This window comes from Megascapheus bottae, chromosome 2 (assembly GCF_031878675.1).
Source record: "Megascapheus bottae isolate mThoBot1 chromosome 2, mThoBot2.hap1, whole genome shotgun sequence".
Lineage (NCBI taxonomy): Eukaryota > Metazoa > Chordata > Mammalia > Rodentia > Geomyidae > Megascapheus > Megascapheus bottae.
In genome coordinates, this window is record NC_143510.1 from 80,128,282 (window position 1) to 80,138,872 (window position 10,591).

The window sequence follows — 10,591 nt, forward strand, 5'->3', positions numbered from 1 at the left end:
TTATATGGCATAAGAACTTTCACCAATGAAAACAACTCCCCCCTTCTAGGAGAAGAAAGTTTGTGTATTTACCCACAGATGTACAGAATTGAGATTGGAAGATAAAGGACGTGATCTCAACCTAATGAAACTTAAGGGAGCTGAGAAAAACCTGTGAACTCATCTCCTTGGAATCTCTTTGTTTTCAAAGATGAGGACATTCTTTTCCTCAGGACCTCTTTGGATAACGGTTAGGTAGAAGTCAGCTAGATTTTATTCCATGCTTCAGGCAGGAAGGAGTCAAGAAGACATTAGAAGCCAGAAGGTATGGGGATGGAGAGGTGATGAGGGGGAGAGTGTTCTACCCCTTCTCTCATATTTTGGGATAGTATATCCTGAATCTATAACTCTTTCAAGATGAAATCATCTTCTCTAGAAGTTCCTTGTAAACTGATCTGTTGTCTCACTAAGTCTACTAGACAAGGGATGTATGGAGCCATGATTGGATTAAGTCAGGGTTTCTTTGTTTGCTTTCTAGACCAGCAACATCTGCACCACCTAGGAACTTTCTAGAAATAAAAAAAGAAAATCTTCAGCCCCACCTTACACCTACTGAACCAGAAACCAGAAATTCCAAGGGGTGATGTCCAGTAATCTATGTGTATGGTTTTAAGCAAGCCCTCCAGATCATTCTGCTGACACTAGAGTCTGAGTACAACAGGTTCAAATAATTAGAACTTTCATTAAAGCCAAGGTCAAAAAGACTTCCTGAGGCATACAGGCTTTAGGGCTATTTTATGATAAAGGAAGGAAGATTCTAGCAAAGCAGCCAAATGTGCCCTAAATGTTCTTTGAGCACTATTATAAACTCGCCTTGGGCTAACCATTTTGTGTACATTATGCAACAAAGCTACAGGTAAAACAATATTTTACACACATAATGCCTGCAGAAATTGAAGGGTAGAAAGTTTATGGAACTTTCTGAACTTTAACTTTCACACAACTAACAGATGATAAATTCTGGGCTCCCATCAGGTAGTCTGACTTCAGAGATTACCTCTGCTTCACACTACTACATGGGTTCATTTTTGTCTGTTTGGATTTTCCACATTTCTTGACTTACAGAATGGGGGTACAGCCTTCATTTCTGGTGACTCCTTGAGGAATCTGACTGTCCTTGGGCCACATCTGACATTTGCCTTTTCTAATTCACTTTACAAATACGGAAACAGCTATTCCAAAGCCCCTGAGTCTGCCACCATGCCCAGAGTACGAACTCTTGTTTTCTTAGAATAAGATTTGTGATAGCTGTTTAAGGGACATTTGTCTTAGAATTTACAGAGAGTCCCTTCCTTTTGATATCCATTTAATTTGCTTTTTTTTAATCTGAAGTTTTAAACAACCAAGATACTAGGCCCTTCTTGAGAGAAAAGATCTTAATTGAGCAATTTTCATTTCAAGAGTAAAGGTCTTTTTTTTCTTTCATAAACCCTCTAGAAACTTGACATCCATGCTAGGGTGGCAGATGCTCATATTCAACTACATGAGGACTAACCTTGGGCTCCTTTTGAAAAAAACTGGAAATCAATGTCAAATCAGGTGATAGAGAAAGCCAATGAAGTGCTCTTGCTCGTATTCCCTTTCGGTGGGGGCACAAACACTTCTTTTCGTTAGCATTGATCTGAGCACAGATGACTGTGCTTCCAGGGTGAGCAAGAGGTCCTTCAGTTCTCTTAACCTGACCTGAGTTAACTTTGATCTGGACTAGAAAAAAAAAATATATATATATGTTTTAGAAATATATATATATATAGTACTTTTATTTTGGACAGTATTCAGAAGATTTCCATTTCTACAGCTTTGGTCAAACTGGCTGACTCTGTATATGTCATCTACTCTATTATCTATAATGGCTGCCACTAAATCCTTAAGTCAACATAAGTAGTAGGAGAATCAGGACAATTAGCCCTAGAATAGGCCTGTAGAAGGACCACTTCTCCAATCATCAATGTAAAGCACAGGGAAAGTCAGTGTCTTCTTTCTTTGTTCATGCACTCAAATACAATACAAACTTTTATGGGCATGTGTTGGAGAGGAAAGAAGGGAGATCTCCACATAATAAGAAATTTCTCCCACAGACACCAACAGGGTGTCCCATAATTTAACTCAGTTCCAACTCTCTGACTGGAGATAACAAGAGATCCCATGGTTTGAGGACTCAATCCCAGAAAACCCACATGAAAATTCAGCTTTGATCTCTGTATTCTTCCAGCTGAAGGACTCTAGAAAAAATAAATAACTACATGTCTCTCTAACCCTCATTTCCACACACGTAACCTGTAGGGACACATAGGGGGAAAAATAACCCCCAAAATTTCTTAGCTGTCTTACAAAAGACAGCTTAGCAAATGGAAAAATATTAGAAGTTGTCAGTAGGTATATTTCTTATAGGCATGAGAGAAGAAATGTCTTTGATCTTCCAGTTTCTATGGCCTCTTTAACAAAGCACAACAGGTTTCTAGAGAAGTGATAAGACCAAGAAATAAATAAATAAAAAGGACTTTGAGTATCTGAGGACAGTAATTTGGGGGAAGGCAAATAAGTGGCAGATAAAGGTTAGTTAGCCAAGCTTGTTAAATAGCTTCTTCAGGGGCTTCCTCTAAGCTAATGAAGGTTGAAAGTTGTCTTCATCTATTAACCTTTGTACCTCTTGGTAAAGGACAAGGGCAGACTACCTTTAATCTTTTTTACGTTTATTTCCTGCTTTAGGCAAATAAAAGATAGGCAAAGAACTTTCTTATATCTACTTATCAATTGTCTAGCAGTCCTTCACTTTTTGGGGTGACATCTTATGATCATACCCAGAACTAAATTAATCCTGTAAGACTGTAAGAAGTCAGTAAAGCACATGAAATTGTTTATCTCCAGTGCCCTGCCTAGATCTACCTCACAATAATTTTAAGCAATTATTACGTGTCTATAAAAGAAATGCAAACAAGAATGCCATTTTAGAGTTCTTTAAAGGACTTTTGACATCACAAAGTCACTCAGTCATTTTATCCGGGCCTGGCTATGACCCTTTGCTCCCACTAATGGCTATTCAACAGGATCCCATCCTTTTTGCCCGGCCACTCCATACAGCCAGCACCCAATAACACAGCTTACCATGATACAGCCATGTAGAGTGAATAATATCATATTTTACCATGATTTCTCATTAATACAGCCATGTAGAGTGAATAATATCATATTTTAATTGTTTCCTTGAAAGCATGATTATCTTCCAAGGGTTATTGTACCAGATCTATAATAACAGATCCATAATGTAATAACATTCTGATGAAAACTATTGGTCTAATGTAGAGAGAGAATTCTTTTACCACCTGGTATGAGGAGGCCTCTTACTGAGGGGACTACCTTGTTCAGAAGTCTCCTCCATTGAACATGGGCAGTGCACACCTTTTTCCTCTATTCTCCTTTCTCCTTTTGTCCTTTCTGTTGCTTCCAATATGGGGTGATGACTGAGACCTAATTTGGAGTGATGAAGACAAGAGTTACACCCTAGTGCTGGTGAAGGATTCAGGCAGCAGCCTGAATCCTCCATGCCTGGAGTATCATACCAGTCCTTATTGGCAGGGAGAGCAGAAACTCTTTCACTGGTATCTTCAAGTTTCTGCCCATCACAGCCAGTCTCAGTCCTAACTGATTGGAGGAAGTAGATTCTACCCAGAATCCATTCTTTGGATTCCACTTTATCTGAGCCCCAAAACAGAATAACGTCAGTTATGTTTGGATTGCAATTCTTTTTTTAATGAAAAACAAATCCAGGTGCCAGTAGCTTGCACCTGTAATCCTAACTACTTGGGAGACTGACATCTGAGGATCCTTATTTGAAGCCAGGCCCAGCAGGAAAGTCTAGGAGACTTTTGTCCCCAGTTAGCTTCCAGAAGTGGAGTCAGAAGTGGAGTTATGGCTCAAGTGGGAGAGCATTAACCTTGTGAACAGAAACTAAAGAACAGCACACAGATCCTAAGTTCAAGCCCCAAGATCAGCACCAAAAAAAAAAATGAGGAAAAAGATTCAAGACAGTTGAGTGACCATCCCAAGACTAGATAGGTAGCAGAACTGGAATTTTAGCCAAGATGTAGCTGACTGAAAACCTACATTTTTATCACCTTCTTACTGAAACAGGACAAGTAAAGAAAAATGAAACATGGGTAAGAACAGCTAGGAATACAGAGATACTCTGTTAATGAGTAGCTCTGTTGGAAACATAGAAGGGCTACCTTCATAAGCTGCAGTATTCGTGAAAGAAAAAGGAAAAACAACAGTTCTTATCCTCTGATCCTGACTGCCCAAAATAATTAGTGTGCTCTGAAACCTAAGCAAGACATTTATCCTGGAAAAAGAAAAAATACAGGAAAATGACTCCTGTTGATACAAGTGTTTAAAATGTTTACCTATCTCAAGGATAGACACCAGTCTTTTAGGGAGCATGTGGCAAAATTCGTCCTTTCTTTGAAGAGATGCCCAGACATCAATGACCAAAGTTTGATGAACAGGTCAATCTCAAAGTCACTACACTCAGTGATTAAATGTACCAAGTGTGAGAACAGAGGCAAACAGTTATCCTAAGGTGAATTTGAGCCAACAATAGCCACGACGTTGAAGTATTTGTCCAATCTATTATCAGATCTGGATTGTGTACTATCTTTTTGTCTCTTCTTCACTTTGCCTTCCTAATAACCTTGGTCTCTACCTTAATATGCCTTCAAATTCTTTCCTGCCACAACATCAAGAACTTGGTATTCAAGGGCTAAGACAGGCCTTGGAAACACCTCCTTCTGGGTATCACTGGTCATGAATTTGGTAATATTACCATCTCTCCTGATTCCTGCTTCTCTCACAGCTTTCTCCCTTCTCAGATATAACTATTGTCTCAGCCAGACACTGGTGGCTCACAACTATAATCCTATCTACTCAAAAAACTGAGATCTATGGATTATGGTTTGAAGCCAGCCCTGGGCAGGAAAATCTGAATTATCCCCCCCCCCAAAAAAGCCAGAAATAGGGCTCTGGCTCAAGTGGTAGAGTGCTAGCCTTGAGCAAAAGAAGTTCAGAAATAGCACCTGGGCTCTGAGTTCAAGTCACAGGACCAGCAAAAAAAAAAGGGGGGGGAAACCTAGCTGGGCACCGAGTGGTACACCCATTTAATCCTAGCTATTCAGGAGGCTAAGATCTGAGGTTCATGGTTCAAAGTAAGCCTGGATGGGAAAGTCTGTAATACCCTTATCTCCAATTAACCCCCAGAAAACCAGAAGTGGAGCTGTGACTCAAAGTGGTAGAGTGCTAGACTTGAGCAAAAGAGCTCAGGGACAGCATCCAGGCCCAGAGTTCAAGCCCCACAACTAACAAGAGAGAGACAGAGAGACATACAGAGGGAGGGAAGGAAGGGAGGAAGGGAGGAAGGGAAGGAAGGAAAGAAGGAAGGAAGGAAGGAAGGAAGAAGGAAGGAAGGAAGGAAGGAAGGAAGGAAGGAAGGAAGGAAGGAAGGAAGGAAGGAAGGAAGGAAGTCTCTTCTTCCCCAAGGGTGGTTGGACCTCTAGACCCACTAGAAAACTGATCCCTTCCCCAATCCAGCTGAGATTGACTCCTTTTGTTCCACCCCAAGAGAAATACATATGAACAGTATCCCAGCTGATCTCCCCAGTCAGAGGAAAGACCTTATTTCAGCTATACTTTGCATACGGTGTTTATTAAAATGAGGTGCAAATATGATTTTTCATTCAAGTTGAGTCATAGTAAAACTTAAGAGAATTTCGAACTATATGAGTATAATGCATTCCAATCCATTATTAAAGGAAGCAATAGGAATTCAGGGACTGTCCTTCCATCTCCTGAGAGAGACAGTAGGGGAAAACATGCCCTTTCGAAAAAGATTCGAGAATGCCATTGAGGAAAAGAAATGCTAAGCTGACTTGACCCTTCTGCCATTTCTTTAGATCAAGTTTAATAAATTCTTGCTTAAAACAATTTTTTCTATTATAAAAGTAGTTTCGTGTTCATTGTAGAATTGTTGTAAAAAATAAAAAAGGATTCTAGTCAATAAGAATCACTGTTAATATTTTGGTGTTATCTACTGGCAGTCTCCGTGTTTCATAAATTTTTTACAACCTCACAATTGTATAACATCTAAAAACTTCTATGAAGCTATTGTAAACAACAGCTACTTTTATTGCTCAAGTTACGAATACAGACTATAAGACATTAGGACAATTGAAAGAAGTATGGAAAAATAAAATTGCCCAGAAAGTCATTGCCCAAAGAGATTTATTGATACATTCTGGTGTTTGGCTCATCAGTCTTCTTGTGCTATATTTTTACATGATTGAGATCAGACTACAGAAGCCAAACTTTAAATAAATGCAATGCTGAAATCATCAGGTTCTATACAGAAGATGCTTCAAAGACTCTTTCCCTAGTAACCTGGTATCCAAGGTCATTAAGATGAATTTTAAAGAAGCAGGAAATCATAGCTCAAGTTCTTTGGCAAAGAAAATGGCTAATGTATTTCTCTTTGCAACTCAGATTGTTATGGGAGAAAAAAATACGTCCTGTTTAGCAATTTTTCTGGCACAATAGCCCCAGCATGTAAATAGTTTTCTCATTCTTGGTAAATGTTGCAGAATAACACCAATTATTATTTCAAGTGGTTTTCAAACATGGTAGCAGTGTCGTTCTAAATTATGGTAGGAAAAAATGTGTCCCAATAAAACACATTTTCTACTATTGTGGGGGGAAGAGCAAAACACAAAATAAATTGTGAGAGAACTGCCTCACTGATTCCCACTTCATCCTTTGGCTTTACTTCTCCTCACCTTCTCACTTCATGTCCTAACAGACCCAGTCTTCCTCCACCGAGAACATGACATGCCACCGCTTCTGGGCACTTCACCCTTTTATTCTTTATGCTCCCACAACTTTTTAAGGGCCATCTCTTCCTTCTTAAATGTACTTCTTTTTCATTTTTAATTAACATACCGGGACTGTCTCTTCCAATAGATTAGAACAGTCAGCAACTCACACAGCGTAGCTATTCAGAGATAAGACGGAAGCTCTGGCCCAGGAATCCTCAGATTGCACAACTCCTGCAATTACATTCATGATCAAATGAATCCAGAAAGAAGCCACACCACCATGGATGCCCCCTTGGGTCAGCCCATTATAATTGTAATGCATATAAAGCCCTATATTATAGCTTCAGAGCTGCTTCCTGTTTAAAGAAGCAGAACCCAAGAAGTTTTAATCTTCTTTCTTGTCTCCTTCAAATATTAAGGGGTCTCCACAGCAACTCATTAAAACTCCCAAGAGAGCCTCCTCACTCTGCTTCCCCAAAAGTTCCCTTTCTGTCTTATTTATACCACCCATTGCCAACAGCCCAGCATCTGCGTGATCCCTTTCCTAAGTCTTTCTCCCACTCTCTCACTAGACCTCTGCGGAACTGTCACTCTTCTGGGGCATCTGTTTTTCTCATGAAAAAAAACTAACATTCCTGTTCCCTTCTTCAAGGGAAAAAGAGAAGGAAATTGAGGATAACCATCAGATGACAGAACATTGATTTCATCCCACTATATAATATAATGCAGCGTGAGGAGTCTTAGAGGAATCAGTGGTCCATAGAGAGGGAACTCATAAGACCAAGCCCAAATCACCACTGCTGCAGGGTAAAACATTCTTCTGTTACATATCTGCCCTTCTAGGGTTCTTCTGCACAAGGCTCTGGCTAGGGAGGTGGGGTGGCATTCACTGAAGGGCAAACTCATTCTGGGTGCCAAGTTCACACAAAAAACATCTAAGACTAGGTCACCCTGAAGCTACAACACCACTAACTACCTGCAGCAACACACACATACACATACACATACACACACACACACACACACACACACACACACCCCTCCTCCACAGCTGCCTCCAATTACATGCACCACAAACTGACAAGTTACTCTTGCTTTCTCCTTGAAAAACTTTAGGAATATTAGAGACAGACAGACAGACAGACAGACAGACAAGACAGACAGACAGACACTCGGGTGCTGATGGCTCACACCCATATCCTAGCTACTTAAGAGGCTGAGATCTGAGGATTGGGATTCAAAGCCAGCCTGGGCAGGAAAGTCTGTGAGAGTCTTATCTCCAACTAACCTCCAGAAAACCAGAAGTGGAGCTATGGGTCAAGTGGTAGAGTGTTAGTCTTCAGCAGAAGAGCTCAGAGACAGCTCACAGGCCCAGAGTTCGAGCCTTGTGACCAAAAAAAAATAAGAGTAAAAGTAAATTGAGAACATTTCAGTGTTAACATAGAGCTGTGTGCCTTGTAGTCTTTTTACTTTTTATAGTTTTATTGTTTTGCATCATCCAAATCATAACAGGTATGAAGGATATATAATGAAAATATCGCCTGTGACAGCCTTTTAAGTAGTATTTTTTAACTCCCAAACAAAACTTTGCATGGAGTTTCCTTATTATTATATATACAAGTTAGTGGTTATGTTTATGGGATTTCTAAATAGTTCCTAATCAAGCAGAATATAGAAGGTGCAGGGGTTTATCTAATAGAATATGACATGAGAGAGGCTGGGAATGTGGCTTAGTAGAGTGCATGAAGCCCTGGATTAACTTCTCAGTATCATATAAACAGAAAAAAACCCTGAAGTGGTGTGTGCTGTTGTGGCTCAAGTAGTAAAGTACTGTCCTTGAGCAAAAGAAGGTCAGGGATAGTGCCCAGGCCCTGAGTTCAAGCCCCAGGACTGGCAAAGAATAAGTAAATAAAACATAAGAAAACAACAACCTCAAGTTCCAATCCAATACCTTAAAAAACAAAGGAAGTGCAGACAGGAAGATGGCGGCTGGGTTTAAAACTGTGGAGCCTCTGAAGTATTACAGGAGATTTCTGAGAGAAAACTGCCATCCCGATGAGAGAGAACTTGGGGAATTTAGAACCACAACAGTCAACATGGGTTCAGTTTCTACAGCAGATGGTTCTGCTTTAGTCAAGCTGGGAAATACTACAGTAATTTGTGGCGTTAAAGCAGAATTTGCAGCACCACAAACATGCCCCTCATAAAGGATATGTAGTCCCTAATGTGGACGTGCCATCGCTGTGTTCATCACAATCCTGGGCTGGACCTCCAGGACTAGAGGCCCAAGTGGCTAGCCAGTTCATTGCGGATGTCATTGAAAATTCACAGATAATTCAGAAAGAAGACTTATGCATTTCTCCAGGAAAGCTTGCTTGGGTTCTATACTGTGATCTCATCTGCCTCGACTATGATGGGAACATTTTGGATGCAGCCTCTATATTTGCCTTGTTAGCAGCTCTAAAAAAAATGTACAGCTGTCTGAAGTCACTATAGATGAAGAAACTGGTTTATCACAAGTTAATTTCAAGAAGAAAAGTTACTTGAATATTAGAACACATCCAGTTGCAACTTCCTTTGCTGTGTTTGATGATACTTTGCTAATAGTTGACCCTACTGGAGAAGAAGAACACCTGGCAACTGAAACTTTAATAGTAGTAATAGATGAAGAAAGGAGGCTCTGTTGTCTTCACAAACCAAGTGGAAGTGGACTAACTGGAGCTAAACTTCAGGACTGTATGAGCCGTGCTGTTACAAGACACAAAGAAATAAAAACACTAATGGATAAAATAATTAAGAGTATGAAACCAAAATAAACAGCCACCACATTTTCAAAAGAAACAAAAACAAAGAGAGAGAGAGAAGGGGGCGGGGAAGAACACAACTTGAGAAATTTTAATTCGCTAAGGGGAAGAATGTGAAAATTCTAAATAATCTGAGTCCATTCAGATCAGTGTCTCCTGATGTCTTCAACATCTCCAGAGGTTGGCCTTAGACCCCAAGGTCTCCACTGTATTTGCTACAGAATAACAAGAAACATAAGCTAAGGATTTATTAGGCATTATTCTGTGCCAAAGTATTATCTCATTTAATCTTCACAATAATCCTCCCAATGAGAGACTGTTAACAATCCTAATTTATAAAGAAGCAAAGCTGACAGTGAATTCATAACTTGCCCAGTCAAGATCATGCTGCTAAGGGAAAGATAGGGAATTCTAGTCTTGGGGAGGCAGGGGGGTGGCGCACTTGCAGTTGCGATTCTGCTTCTGAGATCTCTCTGAGTCTTTGCTGGAAACGCTGGGACCTTTCAACCTCTTTTTTCTACATTTAGCTTGTGTTCTTTGGGTCAATATTAGAATAACATTCAAAGAATAAATGCCAGAGAAACAGACAAGTTTCTGCAGCATTATCTACTCCCTGAGTTACTCTAGGGAGGTAGAGACCTCCTCTTAGTGGGATTGGACAGAAGAAAAGAAAATGTCTCCTGGTCATCGGTGGGTTAGCAGAGCTACATGAAAATCGTCAGCTAGTGCCCATGTGAAGAGCTCCTATAGACACTCTGTTCCTTCCTGTCTCTTCTTTCTCCCTGCTTCCCTCTCCACTTAAAAACTCTCCCACTTTTACCTGATATGAAAGATTATTCTGTAAATTAATGTAATTATATACAACTTCATAAAGTGTAACTGTTTTATTAA

General features: G+C 40.0%; 1 pseudogene; it reads left to right on the forward strand.

The window, feature by feature from the left end:
* The first annotated feature begins 8,878 nt into the window (after positions 1-8,878).
* Positions 8,879-9,712, forward strand: LOC150067392 (exosome complex component RRP43 pseudogene; annotated as a pseudogene).
* The last annotated feature ends 879 nt before the right edge of the window (positions 9,713-10,591 follow it).